The 23,238-nt window shown below is 39.9% G+C and overlaps 1 long non-coding RNA gene across 2 annotated transcripts; it reads left to right on the forward strand.

Annotated features, from left to right (window-relative positions):
• The first annotated feature begins 482 nt into the window (after positions 1-482).
• On the forward strand, positions 483-18,356 carry LOC113964971. 2 transcript variants are annotated; one of them, XR_003533370.1, is made up of 6 exons: positions 483-559; positions 1,363-1,455; positions 2,394-2,472; positions 16,503-16,668; positions 17,637-17,671; positions 17,791-18,356. It is a non-coding gene; the product is annotated as an uncharacterized LOC113964971 (long non-coding RNA). The 2 variants fall into 2 exon arrangements; XR_003533369.1 differs by having other exon boundaries at positions 17,637-18,356.
• The last annotated feature ends 4,882 nt before the right edge of the window (positions 18,357-23,238 follow it).

The raw sequence follows: 23,238 nt of genomic DNA on the forward strand, positions 1-23,238 counted from the left end.
ATTAGGAGCTTGTTTTTTCCAGAGCCTGTCAACAGTCAAAAGAAAGAAATAGCCTCATGGTGTTACTCTAAGTCAGTCTAGCCAAGATGTTTGTCAGCTTCTGGAAAAGGCTACCTTCTTCAAAAACTGTCCAGGAAGCCTAAAGTGACTGCGCTTCTGATGCAAGTAGCCCATTTTTGAGGGACAAAATCTAACCATAAGTTGCTGGCGTAATGTTGTCACTTCACCTGCATGTCTGCTGGATGAAAACTTTTTTTTGTTCATTTGAGGGTTTTTTTAGTGTAAATGACAGAAAATGTACAATGTGGCTTCCAATTGCTTATGGTTTTTTCTTACAAAGAAAGCTTGATTTTGTGTTTTAGGACAACACAATCACTCACTGCTCTGAGTCAATATATTTTTTTCTAACACATAGCCTAACAAATTGTTCAATATTAACCATGCAGAAAGGTCAGCCAAACACTTGCAGACATCCGTCTCCCTCACTGCTCCTCGAGTTCAAAGCGTGGCTCCACTGGGTCTATCTTGCTGAGCAAGCACAATTCGAACTCTGTGCCAGGTAAGCAGATCAAGATTTGACTTTCAGCCTCTTTGTATTGGTGATTACTGAACACTCAACTTTTGATAATACATGAGTGTCAATATAATTTTCCTTCAGGCTGTGCTGAGATTTTCTTTGCTAGGTATGCAGTCAGTGCATGCAATCAAATTTGGCAGTGTTCTAACTGAGCATTTCTGTTTCTATCCCTAAGAGCTTGAATCTTCTGGGATACTTAATTCTAGGTAAAATAACTCTATTTCTGCTTTAGATTCGTTTAACTGTTTTCTCTGAGGCCATATCATGCGCTGGCTTCAATGCAGCAAACCCATTCCTCATTTTAAAATCTCCACAGAAGAGCTAACAACCGTACACCAGTAGCATCTATCGTGGAACAAGTGGTCTCAGTGCCTAAAACCACCATCTTCTGTTTTAATGCCCCTTCTCTGTTCACCAGCATACTTCCAAATGGGTATAAACATACAGTCAGGTGAAAATAGCCTTGTGTAATAGATTTACAGTCTCAGCATTTCATCTCAAGACACAAAAGTTTTTGCTAACACTTGGGAAACCTTTTTAAAAAAATCACTGCCTGAATTAGACGAGCATTTTCTCTACTGCTTCCATCACTGCATAACAATACTCCTTCTTTATTCTGTCCCTTAAATGCAAAGTGCTAAGCTGTCAAATTGTACTTCCACTTGCTGATCAATAGGTGTTTCCAGTGGAAAGCTGTGCAACAGCATGCTAGATTTACCTTCTCATAATTATTTAGAGACAGCTAGTAACTGATTGTATTGAAATTAGAAACGTGGTGTTGTCAGGTCCAAAGCACACATGTTGGTGTAATGAATGCAGTGCTGAGGAATGCTTGGGAAGATGTTGAATTCTCCTCTCTTCCTCTCTTCTAGCCATAAGTACCAAATCACACTCATCTCCACTTTTTTTTTTTAGCTGGAAAGGGTGGTAGAGAGTTTCAAATGCCTTTCTTTGAATCATAGCCACTCTAGTCTTCTCCTGCTCTTTCAAGTATCATAAATTCTTTTTATCTCGTGAAGAACTCTGAATTAGTTCCCTTTTATTCTGTGGCAAGATCTAGTGTGAGGTGGGAAATTAGAAACCTAAACTGTAATTGTTTTCCATTTACCCTTTCGTAACTGTGTCTCCAAGAAGTAGACAAATCTTGAACATCCCCTTGTAGGAAAAGTGGAATTTGAAATACTTTGGCCCTTCTTACTTTTGAGGATAACGGGGAGTAACTTCAAGGCAAGCCTAGAAATTACTATTTTATTCACATGGGGCAGGAATGACAATCTGTAACCTGGGAGGGGTCACATACGGTGTCTGGATGTTTCCTTGTATGGGTGGCTGGGGCTGCAAAGCTTTCCAAGTCTTACAAACCCTCCATCAGGGGAACCAGTAAACACATGTCAAACCCTGAATCACGGAAAGTGATGGGAAAGGGAAGAAAGGTGAAACACCATCTTGGAAGGCCATTTGAAAATGAAATCTTATAAATGCTGTCTCATAATTCTGGGAGACCACAAACGCTTCCCATTACCCAGATGACAAGACAAGAGTTTGTAGATGATCTCCCTGTCTTCAAAAGTGCTTTCTTTATTGGTGAAAGAAGGATTGGGCAAACACAGAAGGGAAAAGAAACTGCCTCTCTCCTAAGAAGGGAGATAGTGAAGAGGCCTTGCTCTTCCTCTCCTGGGATGGAGACATGGGCTTGGCTGGCAAGAGGGGTCCAGAGCTGAAGGATAAGAGAAAGGACAGAAGAATGCTCCCTGCCAACTCCAGCCACGCAGCTCATGAGCCTGTGGCTCATGAGCTAAAATTGTGGTTTAGGCAGGAACCAAACCCTGGTTGCAGTGAATGAAGAAATGGACCTGTCTCCCCAAAGTCTGCTAAGTCTGTGTGAACAAGCAAAGGTGAGTGTCCAGGAAAGTTGCAGACCAAACAGGGAGTTGCCTAATCCATTTTGGCTCTTTAGGATAGAAAATCCTGGAATGCAGAGCAACTGGATCACTTAAAGGAGTGAAATAGAGTTGCACACCTGTGAAAATCCCAGTCTGTGGTCTCTGCTGCAGTATAAAAAGGACCAGAAAGATGGTTTCACTCTTCTCACTTCTGTTTTAATTTCTATTTGTGATACATTGTTATCACTTTGGAGCCAATTTCATTCAGTCACCACAGGATGGCTCGAAAACTTGAATCCTGTCTCTCAGTCCAGAGCTGACAAGCACTCTGGAGACACAAATAGTGACTTTTCATATACAGCCATCCTATCTCTTCAGTTCAGCCCCAGTTGAAGCATTTCCCGTCACTCTTCAAATTCCTAGTATTTTAAAACTTCTGCCAAAATGACACATCTTCTATGAAAAGAAAGATCCACATGGATTTAAATGAAGAAATAAAAAGCACTGCTATTAAAAAATGGAAATGCAATGCTGAGTTTTATGTACATGAAAGTTGAATCTTTTATCCATTAAATTCATTCAGGGAAGAACATGCTGCAAAATTACTTCTATCATCATATCTTTAGATTACTTTCTGTAGGTAAATTGATAAGAATGACTCCTGCTAAAATCATACATCAGGACAAGTTAGTATTTGCTAAATCTGTATTTCAATAAGCAGCTGAATGACACCTCAGTTCACATACTTATTTCTTGTTGGTTTCAGCTCATGAAAATATTGATCTCAATTTACTGCAAGGCAAAGACTGGCTTACAAAGAAATAGGAGTGGTTTAAAAACTGCTGTAGTGTGTTAATTCTTTGTAAGATTTTCTGCCTAAATGACTCTTCTACAGTTAAGACTTATATCACTTTAAACTGAACTGAGCTGAAGGTTTCTAAACTAGTAATTTAAAATACATTGCACTAAGCTGCTGAGACACTAAATGTACAGACAACATGGACTGCAAACACATAAACATTTTTCAGGGCTACAGGCATATGATGTTCTTTAATAAACACAACTATTATATTATACAAAATCAATTTTCACTGAACAGCAAAAACTTAGTCCTGTGTGAAGTGTGTAGCACTGAAATGTGATTTATAGTCACCTGAGAAGTCATTTAGTCTTTTAATGGTGCTTCATATTAACATAATGTACTTGGGAGCCATTTCCAGTTACTCTAGCAAGGCTGTACTCCTGTGTTTTCAAGATTGGCTCAAAACCATTAGGAAGTCAAGGCATTTATTACCAGAACAGTATGTATGCACAGTTTAGGGTTTATCTCTTCAAATGTGGTTGAGGAGTTGAACCGGATTAGGCTAAGATAGAGTATGCTACCACAGTTGAGACTTGAAAAGTAGATCTTCTAATAAAATAAAAAAATACCTTGACAATTATTGCAGCAAATTTCACCTCTGAGATATGAAAGCATAGATGCATGGACAGAAACCAAAGCATTTTGCATTAAGCATTTCTTCACAGCTTCTATCCAGAAGAATTCGTGCACTACTTCAAAAACTGAAAGTCTAATAATTTCCATGTTAAATAGGATCGCAGTTATGAAATTTAAAGTTTGTAGTTGAGCAACTAAGTAATGAGAAGCCTTTGGTCGGTTCATCACATGTTTTCTCTGCTGCTCCTTCATCTGCAGAGGGAAGCAGTCTTGTAGTTATACAAGGGCAATTGGATTACAGAGTAGGCTGCTGTGATTGCTGCTCATTGGGTAACTGAGTGAGAACCGAACATCTCTCGCTCCTCATTTCTCTGAGCTTTCCCCCTTTGTACACCTTTCTTACTACAAGTTATAGGCTGTGTCTGATAAGTGTTATTCTGTACAAGAGATAACGCATTACTAAGAGCTCTGAATTGTACTGTAATAAGGCCAGCAGTCTATACTTTTAAGCTATGTACTGGAACATAGCAACCCCTTGCTTGTTTCTTCTGGTTCTCTCCTCTTCATGTTTAGTGATCCTCTTAGTGCTCTGTACTTTATATCGAATTCTGTGTGCCCAACTTCTAGCTATTTCTTGAGTATTTCAATATCACTTCACTGAAGTGAGGCACAGGTTTGGCTACTCAGGAAGAGTTTAGGAATATAGTTAGGTCATGTAGAAAGAAAATTAGAGAGACGAAGCCACAACTTGAACTTAATCTTGCCACTTCTGTGAAGGATAACAAAAAGTCCTTCTACAGATACATCAATAGCAAAAGGAGGGGCAAAGAAAACCTCCATTCTTTATTGGACATTAGCGGGAATATAGTTATCAAAGATAAGGAAAAGGCTGAGTTATTTAACACCTTCTTTACCTCAGTTTTCAACAGTAAGACAGGTTGTCCTGAGGGCAGCTGGCTTCTGGAGCTTGTAGACAGAGATAAGAAGCTGAATAGCCCCCTTGTCATTATGGCTAGGCTTCACGAACGAAGAATTGGGAAAGGCTCTATCCACATTTGTTACAGGCACGCTGGTGGCTAATAAGGCCAACGCAAGATAGACATGTCCAATTGCAAAAGGCACAACAGAAAGACTCCTTAGGTGGTATATTCTGCAAGGCACGGTTCTTTCTGCGTTGTCTTTTCTCCTCAAGAGTGATCCTGCACGCATTCTCAAAGGAAACAGCAGCGTTATAGATGGTGTGTCTCCAGGCCTCCCGATTTGAGGCCAGAGTAGACCAGTTATGTTGATCAATATGGCCAAGGCTGAGATGTTGTTTCAGGGAGTCCTTGTATCTTTTCTTCGGGGCTCCTCTCTTGCAGCAGCTGGTGGCAAGTTCACCATAAAGCAAGAAACCCCCCTGTAATCCAGGAGGAAGCAGTTAGTAACCTGCTGAGCCACTTGGATCCCCACAAGTCTATGAGACCAGATGGGATCCATGCTAGGGTGATGAGGGAGCTGGCAGAAGAGCTCGCCAAGCCACTCTCCATCATTACCAACAGTCCTGGCTTGCTGGGGAGGTCCCAGATGATTGGAAGTTGGCGAATGTCCACAAAAAGGGCCAGAAGGAGGACCTGGGAAACTACAGGGCTGTCAGCCTGACCTCAGTGTCTGGCAAGGTTATGGAGCAGATCATCCTAAGTGCAATCACACAGCACCTACAGGATGGACAGGGGATCAGACCCAGCCAACACAGGTTTAGGAAGTGCAGGTCGTGTCTGACCAACCTGATCTCCTTTTATGAACAGGTCACCTGCCTGGTGGATGAGGGGAAGGCTGTGGATGTGGTCTACCTGGACTTCAGCAAAGCCTTTGACACTGTCTCCCACAGCAAACTCCTGGAAAAGCTGGCAGCCCACGGCTTGGACAGGGGCACTCTGTGCTGGGTTAGGAACTGGCTGGAGGGCTGGGCCCAGAGAGTGGTGGGGAATGGTGCTGCATCCAGTTGGCGGCTGGTCACTAGTGGTGTCCCCCAGGGATCAGTGTTGGGCCCAGTTCTATTTAATATCTTTATTGATGATTTAGATGAGGGGATTGAGTCCATCATCAGCAAATTTGCAGATGACACTGAGCCGGGGGGAAGTGTTGGTCAGCTGGAAGGCAGGAGGGCTCTGCAGAGGGACCTGGATAGGTTGGAGAGTTGGGCCGATTCCAATGGGATGAGGTTCAACAAGGAAGGCCAAGTGCCAGGTCCTGCACTTTGGCCACAACAACCCCACGCAGCGCTACAGGCTGGGGACAGAGTGTCTGGAGAGCAGTCAGAGAGGGACCTGGGAGTTTGGATTGACAGTAAGCTGAACATGAGCCAGCAGTGTGCCCAGGTGGCCAAGAAGGCCAATGGCATCCTGGCCTGTATCAGGAACAGCATGGCCAACAGGTCCAGGGAAGTGATTCTTCCCCTGTACTCATCACTGGTGAGGCCACACCTGGAGTACTGTGTCCAGTTCTGGGCCCCTGAGTTCAGGAAGGACATTGAGGTGCTTGAGCAAGTCCAGAGGAGAGCAACTAGGCTGGTGAAGGGACTCGAACACAAGTCCTGTGAGGAGAGGCTGAGGGAACTGGAGTTGTTCAGCCTGGAGAAAAGGAGGCTCAGGGGAGACCTCATCACTCTCTACAAACTACCTGAAAGGAGGTTGTAGCTAGGTGGGCATCAGTCTCTTCTCCCAGGCAGCTATCAGTAAGACCAGAGGGCATGGTCTTAAGCTGTGCCAGGGGAGGTTTAGTTTAGATATTAGGAAGAAATTCTTTACAGAGAGGGTAATCAGGCATTGGAATGGGCTGCCCAGGGAAGTGGTGGATTCTCTGTCCCTGGAGGTGTTTAAGAAGAGACTGGATGTGACACTTAGTGCCATGGTCTAGTAACCTCAGCGGTAGTGGATCAAGGGTTGGACTTGATGATCTCAGAGGTCCCTTCCAACCCAGCTGCTTCTATGATTCTATGATTCTGTGATTCTATGATTCTATGATTAACATATGACCTTGCTTAACCCACATCTGAAATCAAAGGAGGTTTACTTTTTTGAGCAATAAGATGGTCATCTCTTCCTTAGAGTGATATTAGAGAAAGAATAATATTTAGCAGTGTCAAGATCTTAATACTTCTTCCTGAGCAGGAGCTGGACAGTTTAGGTTATTGCTCTCTTTAAGTGATGGATCTTACAATCTCTTCTTTAGAACAAAACATCAGGGGCAAAACAGGAAACCATATGTGCTACCGCAGCCTTCAGTTCCGTGAGATTAAGTGTTTATGAGACTATTTTGAATGTTCTCAAGGTCAGTGATTAGATTTCCACCAGCCATTCTGATTCACCCTTACAGTGTATATCTGCAAATCAAAGAAGGATGAGCAATCTCATAAAGAAGGACAAGCTATGCAGCAAATATAATGTGGGTAGCTGAAGGTAGGAGTAACAAAAATGCCACAATGATTAACCAACACATGTTGGCACACCTCCTCATCCAGCAGGTAACTTCAGAAAATATTGGTATGTGAGGGATTCTAAGGAAAAAAGTGTTTGGTATGTCTGCTCGTTGGCTATGAGGAAAGTCCCAAACTGCAGCTGAAGGAGGTATCGATTAAGCTTTGATATATGTAAATTTGAGCTATATGTAAGGAAGTTAAGCAGGCTTATTATCTAAAATTGTTGGGCCTCTAGGAAGGCTGTCTACTGTTTGGAACAGCATCTAAAGTAAGCATTTTCCAAGTGTAAATATGTCATTATAGTGCTCTTTCATATGTGTGCAGAACACAACCCATGCAAAAATTCAGCTTGAAAAAAAAGCTTTGCAGTCCCTATAACTATTTTCAAATGCATTCATTGCTGGAAGAATGTATGCCCTTACCACCATGGTGCAGGTATTCTTCATTCAAACCTATTTTTTGTTTTTAAATTGCAAAATATTTTGTATATACATGGTGGAGCAGTCCACACACACAGAGAAAAGCAGACCTCTGCCATTATAAAACATGCTTGGTAAGAAACAGCAGTAAATGAGTTTTAAATCTCCTAGATATTTTAAAACATGTGGCATAGTTAGGCATCATCAAGCAATTCCTCTTTTGGGCTGAAACAGAGAAAGGACTCTTTGCAAAGAAAGTGGAGGAGAAACAGTATTTACCAGACCAATTTCTCTGATACCAAGGGGCAGCTATTGAGTGAGCTATGCTTTTTGGGGCATGCTGTCTGAGCAGGTGTCATTTGGGCAATTTATGGACACAAAGGCTGATATGGCACTTTTCTGCCTGAATTCTGTAGCTTAGGCATAGATACAAAGAAAAAGTTATTTTTGTCTTTTTTATTAACTTAGCATTTAAATTCCTCTAGGCCTGACTTTCAGCTGGCAAACAGATGTTCACTGAAAGGAAGGTGTCTGTGTCCAATTCTCTTTATTTTTTCTATCTTCAGTTCAAATCAGTTTTTAACTTAAAAAGCTGAAAATTTTAAGGAAGGCAATCTACTAAACACATCCACTTATTTTTCATGCCTAATTTTCATTGCTATCTTAGAGCCTCTTTTCTGTGTGCAAGGGCTTTTCTGGATGTTGCCTCACAGTGGATGTGCTGTAAGGGCAGAGTATCAATGCCTGCAGTGTGTGAGACTTGTCTTAGCATGTTTGCTATTATTATTTCAGCAGGCCAGCAGCAGTTTCCCAAGGATGACAAATGAAAGCAGGAAAATGTGATTTTTCAAAGTATGGCAGGTATCTCCAAAAAAAGCTCAGCAAAATTTCACGCCACAGGGAAAGCATGCTTCCCAAAGCTAAGGGCATCCTCCAGACCCATCTCACAGCTGTCGGTGCAGTCAGCACTGTAAGACCTCAAGGTCAGTGGATCCAGTCTCCAGAGACTGCAGCACCACTCCTTGTCTCTTAAAAATGCTGACAGGCTTGGCCTGGTGGCAAAGGCTCTGCCTAGTTTACTGTCTTCAAGCCATGCCCCTTACATACTCATGACCTAACTGGCGAGTCGTTTCATGTTTGCCTGTAACAAGGTGTTGACACTACCCTTTGTAGCCTCCCTGGGACTAACACAATGTGTTTTGATTTCTAAGTCCTGTTTTACAGTGCTCAAAACAGATCAGGTGTCTCATTTCACACATATCATTGCTCAGCTGCATTCTGCCCTGTTCCCATTCTTCACCTAACTCACAGACCATACCATATTTAACACAATCACTTCTCCCACTCCTACAGTCCAGAGCAGCATCTTGCATATGCTTTCACATTATTGCTTCACTTATGTCAAGAATTTCCATTTTTGTTCTCAAATCATTGTCCAGGCTTACTTTGGCCAGTGTTGTGTGGTACCTGTATATGAGCAGTATTAAATGGGGCTGCAGAGTAAACTCTCTAAAAAGCAAATGTCAGCTAAAAACCTTCAAGTAGGTGGCCACTCCCCAAAGAAGAGGTAGAAAGGCCCTTAACTGTGAAAGATATGTACACTCAAAGGAGTGTCTGTTGTCAGCTTCACCTATGGCATGATATAATGGAGATGATTCTCAAGGTCCCTTCCAACCCAAACCATTCTTTGATTTTATGATACTAAAGCTGTGTAAAAAGAGTGAAGCCTTTTAGGAAAGTTTAACATACAATGGAATAGTAATATTGGTATAAATTCTACTATGGGTGTAGGTATAAAACTGTGTTAATTGTGGCTTAGCTTGTGCCTCTTCCAAAGTGGGACTTATCTTCACCAACAGAAACATTTTTTGTTTCTTTAATGGAGGGCATGGATCCATGAGAAGGTCCTTGCATGGTAGCAAGTGCCAGCTGTCTGCAGTAACAGTCTATCCAGGTATGTTTGGTACATGGAAACTGTGAAGTCCTAAAATGAAAGGCTTCCCCTCCTCACCTTTCACCTGCTCCAGGACAAATGCTTGACTCCAGCAGTCAGTACTGGAGCTAGACCAGGGAGGTCGCATATAAGGGCCTGTGGAGCAATTTCCTAGCCCCAAACTCTGGGGCTAGCGTTTGACAGGGAGAAGGCAAGGAAGAAGTTGTTCCATTGTACATCTACAGCAAACCCTTCCCCCTCAACACCCACCTCTTCTGCTTCAGCAGAGCAACCTCCTTCTTTCAATCACAAGCAATAAAAATTATGTGACTAATAATCCTATCAGTTCTGTCCTTTCTCACATGCACCGTCTTTTCCCAGTAACCCCTCCACTTGTGTGCTTAAATGGGACTGGGAAGCAGGACATGGAGGACAGGGGTGAACACACAACCCAGAAGCAGAAGACAAGCTTATTTTTGCAGAGGATTTTAATTTCTGTTCCTGTTTGGAAATGGGAATTGCTTTGGTCACCCACAGGCCCACTGTTTGAGTGAAGTAATCCAGCAGCCGTATAAGGCATGAAACAAGGATGGTCCTGTCGGAGCTACTCTGCCCTAAACTAACCCACAGGTCCAACTGTGCTGGTAAATAAAAGAGGGCTGTGGTGTGCTTGCAAGCTCATCCCCTAATCACCCTTCTGTTTAATTGCCGTTCTGTCTCTAATTTTGCACAACTCTCTGCAATACAAATCTGCTACAAAGGGGAGCAGCCATAACCACTGCAGACCTGAGCCAAATGGCGCTACTTAGCCCTAGGCACAGGAATCAGTCTCTTTTACACTCTTTTCTTCAGCAGCATGGAAATGGCTAAAAGTGCAATTAGCCCTTTCTGTTTGATACAAGAATTGATTTTTTTTTTAAATCTGCATATGCAGCAATAACCAGCAAAACATGTCCCTAAGTTATCTAGCCTAATTCCCTACCAGCTCCTATTCAAAGGACACATCTGCACATGGACAAAATTATGTGCAGATTTCTAGAAATGTGTATAAACATCTATGTAAGTCTTACAAACTTTTCTTTCTAGCTTTTAACCTGTGTTGTACTTTGTATTACCAGACAAAACTGCCTAAAGTTGCACCTGGAGAGGTTTAGATTGGATATTAGGAAAAAATTATTCACTAAAGCACTGGAACAGGCTGTCCATGGAAGTGGTGGAGTCACCTGGGTCAATGGCTGGACTTGAGGATCTTAAAGGTCTTTTCCAAATGAAAGAATTCTATGATTCTATGATCATACTGCCTCTTAAGAAATAACACTCCCCACACAGACTTACCACGGTTATTGCTTTAATGGAAAACCCTTTACCCTTCTCTGCTCTCCAAGACACTTTGTGTGATGCTGATTTGCATACAGTGACTGAATTTCCCCATCAGAAACACCAAGGATAAAAATCTTGGGTGCTTGTTGTTACGTGGGATAGGACTGGTTCATGTGAAGCCAAGGAGATTCATGGTTCCTGGAATTGCAGTGGAAGGAAGGTGTAAGAAAAGTTATTGTCAGGCCAGCTGGGCAACTGTGCATTGATGATTCCATGAAATATTTGCTAGTGGGCTCAGGAGAGTAATTAAAAGCTATGATTCACATATGTTAACAGAAGGAAAAAAGAATTTATAGCAGTTAATGATATTATACTCATGGTCTAAATGAATATTGTAGTTACCACATCTCAGACAAGTTTACAAACATTACTAATCCTCTCACTTCTGAGAATGTTACATGACCATCAACAAGAAAGAGTAGAAATTCAATGTGTACACTCATGCATGACATATTTCTAAACACTGGTGATAAAACTGGTGCTAAATGGTGATAACTTTAGATTACCATAATACAGCAGAGCACTGGGGTTTTTTATTCCCATGCCTTAGATTGGCAAAGTTTACCTACAGATTTGTTCATAGGAAAGAATTTTTTTTAAGTATCCCAAACTTGACAATACTTGATCTGCTAGCATACTGCCTGTAATTAGTATTATTTAATTGCTTCTTTAAAATCCCTAATCTATAACCATCTTGACTTTTACCTTGAATGAAAGTTTTTCTTGGCACTCTCAGGGAAGAAGGGAAAGTGAAGATGTCATCAACGTGAATGTGAAGCTTTGGGAAGGGATTTAAGGCACTACAATAATACAAGTTGTTGTGGTGGTTTATCAGTACCTTCCAACAGGGATTTGTCTCCAGAGCTCAAGACCCTAATGATGCTAAAGAAAGGATCTCATGAAATATCCAAGTTCAGAAGACTATATGAAGAAAAAGTTCAGATGGATGAGGCACAATGTTCTTTAAACAATTGATGAAAATTTTTGAAGATTAGCCTTTTTTGCTGGTAAATGTGTATTAAACCCTAAGTTATTGTTAAGGTGATATTATCTTAGTGAATGTGTCATCCAAACAGTACTTTATATGATATGTTGGGAATTTTCCAGCAGAAACTATTTTTGAAGTGAAGCTTTATCAAAACCACAGCTTTTTTATGGAAATGTACATACCAGCTTTGATAGAGATGGAATTTTCATATCAAAAAATCAAAGAACTAGAGAAGCCTCAGTCATAACAACCTTCTGGCTTGGCTCATTTATCTGGCTGTGGGAATTGAAGACTGAGGTTTCTGGATGTGCATGGCTCTGCCTGAAGACTTGAAGATCTGTTTTTTACCATCAAGGAAAGTACTTTTTTCACCCAGCTGGGCTGGGGTGAGTTGTTTTTCATCTAGAAGCATGAGAGTGAGAAAATGAGGTTTTGCTATGCAGCTCAGTGGTCATAACTCACACGTGCAATACCGTTGCCACAGATGCAGTGTGACAATAACACCAACATACAAGAAAAGGAACCAAAGCTCATGTTGTTATCTCTCTCTCTGGTCAGAAAACAGCAAAGATTCAAACACTGATCTGCCTTGTCCCATTGAGCTGATTACATCTTGTGACTGCAACCAGACATGGAAAAAGCATTTGGCAGCAGACATCCTCAGAAGATGGTATACCAGAGATATAAAGGACTACAAAAGGAGAAGGGACTCAAGAAGGAAAAAGTATTTCATCTTTCCAAGGAAGTGACTGATCATGAAAGCACAGACACACACTAGAGAAACACTGTGTGAGGTGTAGGAGGCTGAGGCTTTTGCCTCCACATATCTTATCTCTTGACGGGAGTGCAGACATTCCAGATTTTCTCCAGGTATCCAGAATTGCTAAGTGAGCATGCCATTGCAATAAAAGAACATGTTGTACCAAGATAATAAATGTGACTTGCTTAACAACTGTGTTATCTTGTATAACCAGGCACAAGAGTAGATAGCATAATCTAAGTATCAATGTGCCTTAAGCAATGGGTATAACAAGCTGGAAGTCACGTACTTTGAATTATCATCTATCCATTTGCAATGTAACCATCTCCCTTGAAAAATACATATAGCCAGTCAGATATTAAATATAAAATTTGTCATGGAATTTATAACAAAAAATGAAGCCTCATACCTAGTGGAGAAGAGTCACCCACAGTTTCCTTCTGTGCCACAAAAGTAGCTTTTGCAATTGTACTGCCATAAATGAACATCTGCCAATTTAATGCATTGTTCCCCATTACAAACTGTCATGAGAAATGTAGTTTTTGTACTTTGTATTGTGGGAACACCTGACCTTCAAATTAATGTTTTCATACTGATGCTAGCTGAAAGCCCTTCCCTACTGCAATATCTAAAATTCTTTTGTCTGCTTTGTTTCTGTCTCAGGTAGGAGGTCCTTCGTTCATTCTGAAGCAAAACAAGAACACTTTTCAAATATTTCCTATCCAGCTTTCATTTCCTTATACATGAATTTTGTTCTCAGACATTTTATGTTGTTTGTACCAGATATAGTCAGAGATAATGCTGTTAATCTTTTTTCTGGTTGTATTTTATAATAAAAATCCAATTACAAATGACTTTAAGTAGATTAGAATTTTTACTTTAGAACCAAAATTCTAACATGAGACCTGATAGGTTGCTTTGAAAACATTATTTGCTGTCTTCCAGAATACAATATACTGATTTTCTGTAGCCATGTAACATGTTTATAGTATTCATTAATCATTAACTAGCCTCTTATCAATTTATTTTTATTCTTTATACTAAACCTTTAAGATTCAGTGTAAATAATAACATTTTTCTATTCTATACCACCCCCTTTTATCAAACAGACATCAGTCTTCTGACTATTTTTTAACTGGCGTTTTTTCTTTATGAATTCTGAATGAATGCAATGCACACCTTCACCAAGATAAAACACAGATTATGGATTTCTAATTCTCACTACTTAGAAGAAGGAGTTAAATGATACACAATTCTTGTCCTGAGCCTTGGCCCAGGAATGTACTTCACCCCAGGGTCTTCATCACTCATATAAACTCAACAACTAATTACAGTCAAAGAGGCAGGAGATCATGTCAGGTGAAGCCAGCTGATTTTTAGCTACTAGGGCTGGAGCATGGGGACTGGCGTTGTTTTTTGAAACCACTTGTGCTTTGCCTTGTCTTACATTTGTAAGGTGTAGATGACCTCTTATACATCCAGTTCAAATCGGGATTTCATCCCGTGTCATTTGCTAAATGGGATGAACTGGAACACTGGAACCAAACCTCAAGTTCGGCTCACCTGCTAGTCCTGTACAGGTGTCTCACAATATCCTGCCCAGTGCACCAGTGTAGGATGTGTCCAGCAGCAGCTTCCTCTGGGACACTTCTTGTTTTCTACTGAACAATGACTAAAACTGTAGTCTAAGCTATTGTTTTAATTACTGGAATGTGACTATCAATTTCATTTCTATCTGGGGATTAATCACTGCTGATTAAAATCCCTGTTTTAAAAGGAAAATAAGATTTCTCTGCTTAGAGGGCATCTGTATGCTATATTTGCTTCTCTGTACTTTATATTCTGAAAGAGTTCCAAAGAAATATTTCACCAAAAGGAAGGAGTTGGGATTATATACAATCTCATTTGCATTCACAGTGTGCCCTGCCTTGTAAGAATATATTTGACTTGCTTCTTTCCTTTGCTAATTCATTTTACTACCATGATATTAGAAATGATGGCTCAAAAAAAGATTGGGTTTTTGTATTGCAATCTTCGGTGTGGACAACCTGAGAAACATATTCCTGAAATTTCTCTTTTCATCTTTCAAAATTGTTTGGTTTTTTTATGTCAGCATGTCTAGAAGAATCATGTAACTACCACTGAATGGCACAATAGGGGGAACTATATTCTCCAGATGCAATAAAAGTTACTGTATTTTATTTCCTATTTTCTGTGGAGGAAATGACTTTTAAAAGCCTCCTATGACTTTGCAAGAAATAAAAAAAAAAAAGGAAGATAAATTAGTTCCTGCAAATTGTACATTTCTATGGCATTCATTTTAATGAAAATGTGCCAGTTTCAGAAGAAGTGGAAGAGGGATTTTCTGAATGCAGTGTTCTCCTTTAATTAGATTTAATCAGGTATTTTATAGCACATTGAATGTGTACATATGGGTGTTCAATGAAATTCTTATTACTGTCCTCTGTCTTAAAAGTACATATAAACACAGAAAGACAGACTATATTCACCAAATCTATTGTAATATTTTTAAATTAGAGGCAGATTTTAGTTCAGTCATGATAAAAACCTCAGTTCTCCTGGAGGAATTCTTAAACTTTTAGTCTGGCTAACTCTACAACCCATACTATTGACAGCAACAGTAAAAACTTCCTATGTACTGAAGGTAGCCCTAAAGAGATAACCTAAATGTTAAATATCCCCAAATACATTGAAACACATTTGAATTATTTGATGAAATATTTCTAGAAGTGTGCCTTGCAATCCATGGATATTGCTATTTTTTTCAAAATTCTACTAAAATGTATTTTAGAAGATACTTTATGTGAACTTTATCTGAACTAATACTTTATCCATTGACTAGCCTCTTGCCTCTGATAATTATTTGGACTGTATGAAAAGACAGAGATTGTTTGGCTTGAATCCATAACTCCTCAAAGTCTAGACTCTGTGTAATATGCATCACCTTTATGAGAATCTATAAAGCTTTTCTCTTACATTTCATGAGCTGTAGAGATAAAGGCCTCCTGTAATACAAAATAGGTATTATATTCCTTGAAAAGGGTTGTTTGAAAACCTTGTAAAAGAAAGCCCTTCCCCCACCCCCATGCATTCATGTATTATACTTCTAAGGGTTAAATTTTCAAGGTATTCCTCTCCATCTGTATTTGAAGAATTAATCAACAGCTTTAGATGGATTCCATTTTCTTTGAATCATCAAGGAGAAAGTGTTTAAGGCCAGCTGTCAAATTCATTTTTCTTTTGCTCAGGCTGGGTAAAGAGGGCTTGTGTTTTTCTTGCTGGCCTTGCACAAAAGTGAATCTGCATATGAACATACTGTGGTTTGGGAAGAGTTAGACTGTTTTCTGCATGCTATGAAATGCAAGTGGCATTTGGAGAGTTGCTAAATTTTTAGCTTGACAATCTGTTGTTGAATGAGTTCTAAAGCTATTTAAGGTCAAGCCCTAGAAGAAAATATCTTGGTATTAGCATGTGTCCGTCTTTACAGCAATGCTGATGCAGTATAAAAGACAATATGTGTCATGCAATTTATTTTCAAGCTGGCATATCTTTATGATTTTTCTTTTTTTATGTAAGAAAATAGGGCCAAATGCAACAATTTTCATGTTTCCCATATCTCCTTGTCACCTTCTGGCCAGTACAGAGGTGCTGACAACAACCTAGGTCTCTGGCTACTGTTTCCCAGCCACATGTCTCAGTTTCCAGCATCATGTCATTAAACTCCTGCCAAATCAGAGAAAGACTGAGGTACAGTTGGGAAGGCTCTGGAAGGTGTGTGTGCTCCCTGAAGTCCATCCCCTTGCCAAAAGGTAGGATCACCTTCTCTATAAGCTAGAGTCCTAACATCAGTTTGTCCAACCTATTTTTAAAAACATCTAATAACAGAGATTCATAACCTCACGGCCAGTGCTGCCTGCCAGTGTTCACTACCCTTATCATTAGGACATGCATGAAGAACTAAACTCCTTTCATTCTGCTTAATTCCATTAATTTTGTATTATACTTTCAGTTTTCTTCTTTATTGATTAAAAAAAAAAAAACAACAACAAAGTCCTTGAATCTTTTTGCAATTACAAAGTCAGGAACTGCTTTACGCCAGCTAAGTCCTCTAAAGTGCCAAGTGGAGCAGGGGGACTGTTTTAACTGGCCTATATTTAACACTCCTATTTATACATCTCCATATGATGTTTGCCTTTTTTGCACAATGCTGATTCATGTTCTTCTTCTCATCCCCTGTGATTCTCAGATCGCTTTGCAGAACTGCTGCCAAATCATTCATCTTCCTTCCTTCATTTGTTCTCAGTCAAATGTGCCTGCCTCTGTTGAACTGAATTGGCATAGGAGGGAAAGGTCAAATGGTTTTCACACATTTGTCAGGACCACTTTGAAGCCTGAGCCAGTTCACTGGTAGCCTTGCAGTCCCTCCAAGCTTGATATCATCTGCAAAATGAAAAATGTGGTCTCCGCTCAATTACTCCATTGATTAGAGTGTCAGGTGCTGAGCAGACCTTCTGCAGAGCAGCAGTCAATACCTCCTCCTCCTCTGGAAGGGAAAAACTGATACTGACTTTTTGTATAAAATTTTCCAAACATTTTTGCAGTCACTTCATAGACGTTTCACCTAGACCATTTTCCCTTCTTTTCTTGCCGGAATGTAAGGCTGAGTCAAATATTCTATGTACACAAGACATATAATAGTCTTCTCCTCCAGCTATAAGGGTTGTTGCCCTACCTCCAAGTGTGACTTGGTTTATCCTTGTCTTTCCATTTTGAACAGACAGCAGATCCCTGGGCTGAGAAAAGAAAATGAAGGTAAACGGAGGAAATCTTTGCTTCAATCAGTATATTGCCCCCAATGTTTAAGTAAAGAGTAATTTGTTTAAGAATCCTATGCAAAGACTAAGCTGATAATCTGCCACCCTTATTCACAGACGAGCAGTCATTCCAGCAGTCATTCCAGCTTGCTTAGTACAGAGAAATTTGGGGAAACACTGTGCGTAAACTGTTGGGGATATGACACTTACCAGCAGGCTGAGCTGATGGGGTATACTTCACAGAAAAAAATAGCAACCTGAATAATTGTGCTCAGCTAACAGGTGATACCTGCTGCAGGTTATAATAACAGTACCATGAGACCTGAGAACACCTAAAGGAGGAAAAAGTCCAGTGGGCTGGTCTCCAACACAGTGTCCAGAAAACTTCCTGTCTTGTGGGAGCTCTCTGCCAGAACTGCTCCTGGAATATTCAGCTACGGACTGGTATGTGAAGTCAAAGAAGGAAGTTGACTGCAAAAAGTTTAAGAAAATTAAAATGGATGAGAAGACAGGAAAATTGAGTGAAAACTGAAGTATTTCAAATTTCATATCTGAAAAAAAGAGTGGTTATAAGGTGGCTGAATCACAGTCTAAATATCTGCACAGACAGGAGCAAACCAGCAGAGATCTTGTAAATGAAAGGTTTATTGGTGTTGGAAGCTGTATCTAGACAAGTTCATCTAATAAATAATGGAATACATGTCCACTGAAAACCTGTTTGTGCTGGGTTCTCGATCAATGACAATTGTGAAATCCAGACTAGTTTGTTTTTCTGGAAGTTGGGCTGTTGCTTAGAAGTGCTATTATTCATGTCCTGACTTTAATTCTGTTCATGCACAAGCATATCAAATGTCATTTTAGTGCATTTAGTGCATTTTAGTGCATATAGTAATTGCTGTATTGCTTTCCTCTAACATTTAAAGGAACAGGTTGAATAGAAAGCATTTTTATGAACAGAATCCTGGCATGCCTGGTAAGCCATTGGCCATCTTGAATTCCATGATTTCATGACTGGCAGGACAGATTCAGTCTCCTAGGGTGACTAGGGGGAAAGGAGGCATGGGACTAAACAGCTGCACAGCTACCATCACATCACAAGACCTGGAGGGTAGGGTGGCTGGAAGCCTCCAGCATCCCAGTGCCCCTGGAAGCCTGTGGCTGGAGACCTGGGAAAGCAGTACTGAGCTGGGAAAGCAGTACTAAGCTGGATGTGCTGAATATTTTGCACAGGAGGAAAGGCTCAGGGGAGAACATGGGACACTTGGAGACAATTGTTTTCAAAGGAAGATAGAAAGAAAGAAGAATCTCAGAGCAACCTCTGCAGGTAGTAGCATATAGTAACACCCCTTATGAACCTGTTAGAACAGATCCAGAGAAGGATCATGGAAAAATGGTCAGAGGGCAGGAACACCTTCCTATGAAGAAAAACTAAGAGAACTGGGGTTGTTCAACCTGTAGTAGAAATATCACTGTCAGGACCTTACTGGAGCCTTTCAATTTATGAAGGAGTCTTATAAGACAGACAGAGAAAAAGGGCCTTTAGTGACATGACAAGTGGCAATGATTTTAAATTGGAAGAGGGTAGATTTAGGTTGGATATGGGGAAGAAATTTTTTATGAGGAGGATGTTGAAACACCAGAGCAGGTTGCCCAGAGAAGTAGTGGATGCCCAATCCCTAGAAGTGCTCAAGGCCAGGTTTGACATGGCTTTGTGATTCTATGTAAATCACAGTGGGGTTCTGGGGAGCAGATGTCTGATAATAGTACAACATTCACAGGAAGCTCATTTTTGCCTGTTCCTGATGTTGCAACATTTTAAATACACCACTTCAAACTTTTACTATTCATGCAAAATGAATAATAGGAACTGTGTAATTAAAAAGAGGACCTCTGTCAAACATGAATAGAGCTGTCTGGCTATCTTTAGAACACTTTATTAACAGCAACATTGGAAAGTGGTATGGTTAAAGGAAGATAAGCCCAGAGGGCAGTATCTGAGAAGCTTTTTAACCAGAAATACTGAGCAGTTTCTAAACAATTTTTATTGAATTTTCAGGCGAAAGGATGAGACTCGCATTGAGATATCTTACTTTGTTGAAACTGTTTCTCTTTGATAAAACAGATTTCCACTTGCCAAAGCAGTAACTACTATCTAGGTGCTCCATCTTCCACATACAACCTAGTTATTACCTCTCCCTGTGACCCAGTAAATAAGACACATACCTAAAAGTAAGGATATGTGAGATCCAAATCTTACTTCAGCAACTGTGAATGCTTGTTATATCCTATGCAACACCTCTGACAAAATGAGAGCAGCCTACCTGGGGTACACAACAGTGTTGTGTTGGAGCTGTTCTTATAGGAGGGCAAGAATAAGGGAGATGCTTTTAAATGCTGAAGGGATTCGAAGGTGGGTTGGTTGTTTTTTTATCATTAGGCTCAGCCACTGGAACATTACAAAGGCACACATCCCCTCCACTGTTGTTGTGAACTGATGTCCTCATTCCTTAGATTTTTTTACTCATGGCCCATTCTGTTCAATGACAAAAGAATAAAAGGTGGTGGATATTTTTTTTCTGAAGGATATAAGTCTCTGATTCTTTCGCACCTTTTTAGCCCTGAACCATCAAACTGGTTGATTTATGCAGTTCTGCCATTGCACTTCTCAAGGCTACACACAGGTGAGAGTTGCTAGAGAAGTCTATGCTGAAGCAGTTTCTCACCCCCAATGCCACGAAGCAGACCCCAAGATCAAGAATAAGCTTTAACAGTTGGAGACCTTCTTTAAATTCTTTATATTATATGACTAGGACCCAAGTGCTCATTTACTCACACTGAATCATGTAAAAATGTTAATAGCCTACAGAAAATTGTCTTTTGCCGCTTTCTGACTACCTTACCTTTTCCTCACTACTCTTATTCCTCTCCCCCAACCCCTTCTTTCCCCCTGCTAATTTTTGCAGCTCTATGTGGGACATGGTGCATTTTAAACTGTGAACAAATGTGTGAGCTGCATGGAGCACAAGGCTCAGGAAAGGGTCTATTTCCCATCTTCTCCCAGGAAGCAAATATGCCCATGAGGCATTCTCCCTTTCCACCCACCAAAGCTCAAACTTTGGTGACAGACAAAACTTCCATTCCCTCCCTTCCTTACCTGCCTCGATAAAAGGCAAGTGTGAGAAAATGAAAGCTGTGTTGTGCCAGCCAGAAGCTAAAATGCAGACAGGCCTTTCATCATGCACTTCCACAGAAGGGAGCTGCACTTAATGGCTAAGACAAGTTAGAAAGCCACAATGCGGGTACTCAGCAACTTGGCAAGTAGTAAGGGACAGGAAGGAGATCAGCCTGTGTTGTATAATCATCTCTCTGTAATATTATAGAAATCTATTTTATCTGGCAATCGCCAAAACATTTTTCTTATCCTTTCAAAATATTGAGTGAGTTCACAAATAACTTTCAATAACCCATCTGTATTCATTTTCTTTTTCTAAAATAAACTTGTCTAGGAAAAATAATGACTAACAGGTTCATTACAATAGAAGGTTTTAGAAGACATAGTCTGCCTGATACATTTCTTTACATCCAAAGAGTGTGGTAAGATAAATTCCATTTTCAAGTTTCTGAATGGTATTACAGTCCCATTAATTTCAATAGCTAAGCCACAGTAAGAAACACTTCCTGTAAACTATTCTAGTTGTTTTGATCTAAAATAGGAAAGCTTACTGGAGATGAAAATGTCATCTGTGCATATTTTCATTATATTCTGCAATTTTGATTTTTTTCCCTATTTCATCAAAGCATAAAACCCTTGTGTCTGTGACAATAGCAAACAAAGTGTGTTTGCAGAAAACTTTGATTCCAATCTAACTAATGCCATCTAACTTTGGCCACCTGTTTTAGAGCTGCAGGAACCATAAATTACCTTCTGTGTTGCATGCAGGATACTAAATATATTCATTATCAGCACAAATCAAGCAATTAAGAGAAATATTTTGAGAAACAGCAAAAAGCACTAAAAAAGCCTCATAATTGCAACTTTATATCCTAACGCAGAGAGAATATGGATTCTCCTCATGCAAAATGGGCATGAGGTGTACTACTATAAGACTGAACTAGGAACAGTGTGAAGCCCACAGCTTCCAGTGACCTTGAGGAGATGTAACATCATGCATCACATCTGTATATCTACCAGAATTAGGGAAAGACATAAGGGAACTCCGGTGTCTCCAATTAATAGTAGTGGATGGGTATATAAGCTTCTACATCTTTGGTTGCAACTGTTTGACTTGCAGACCTACTTGAGAAAAGAGGTGTTCCCAGTTCTACTCCACTAGAGAGAATTATTAGAAATAATAACTTCATAGAGTTTTCCTCAACTTGCAACAAATTTAATGAAAACTATAGCTGCCATTAAAAAGTTGGCTTTCTATTCCCCAAAGCAGTGGAGAAAAATAATGGCAAATCTGTTTTGGCAATTTAAAATAAAATAGTTGGCTTAAGAAATGGTGGAAGGGTTTTCATTACTTTTTTTTACACACTCTTCCTACTTTCTATTTCCTTCTCAACAGTCCAGAAATCAGATTTCTGGCGTTAACACAAAACCAACCTGGTGGTCCTAAAGATATTTAAAGTGCAGTCTTCTCTATGCATTGTGCAGTATTTTCTTGGCTACATTCAGCATAAAATATCTGCGAGGTATGGAAGCAGAACTAATACTATTGGTATCATATCTGGGAGATACAACAATTTCAAATCCAAGAGCATTGCTTATCATCTGATATTTCTGTGGTCTTTCCACCCTGATCTTTTGAAGGGAATGAAAATAGAGTAGAACCTTCCAACTAGTGCAAACACACACAAAAAGCATCTGTGGGACACTGCACTGCCTCATGACAGGAGAACCTCATCATACCTGAGGTCAAGGACACATTTCTCTTCACCCTGATTTTATTTTGGTGGAAATTCATAAAAGCAGCAAGCCTCACTAAAAAAAAAAAAATAAAAAAAAAATCCAAAAAACTAAACACAACAGAACAAAGAGTTTACAGATATGTTTAAGTTACAAATAGGAAAAAAAATCCAGCTGTAACTGAGAGCCAATTGAGATGAATTTTTTTGGCTGGTTTGCTCTATTTTCTGCATCTTAAGAAGTTTATTCTGTAGAAGTTCATTCAGCCTGACTGGAACTGAGTTTGTGAGAGGAGTCAAGGAATATGATCAGTATCACTAGGTAAACAGAAAAATGAGTTCTGACTATTCCTAAACACCTCAAACACCTCCTGTGCAACAAAATACACTTTCTCTTTTCATATGCCCTTTAGATTACAATAGAAGTGTATAATTATCTATAATGCAGAGTATAGAGTATCATCACAATATTTATGTTGGAAGAGGCATCTACACCCACTGCTCAGGGCTTCAAACTGGGAGAAATTCGCACAGGACCTTGTCCAGTTGAGTTTTGAATACTTCCAGGGAGGCACATTCCACTTGCTCTCAGCAATCTGTTTTCCCCTTCAAACAGAAAAAAAAAAAAAAAAGCACATATGAAAGAAACTAAATTTT

This window comes from Neopelma chrysocephalum, unplaced genomic scaffold (genome assembly GCF_003984885.1).
Source record: "Neopelma chrysocephalum unplaced genomic scaffold, ASM398488v2 Primary Assembly neopelma1_43, whole genome shotgun sequence".
Lineage (NCBI taxonomy): Eukaryota > Metazoa > Chordata > Aves > Passeriformes > Pipridae > Neopelma > Neopelma chrysocephalum.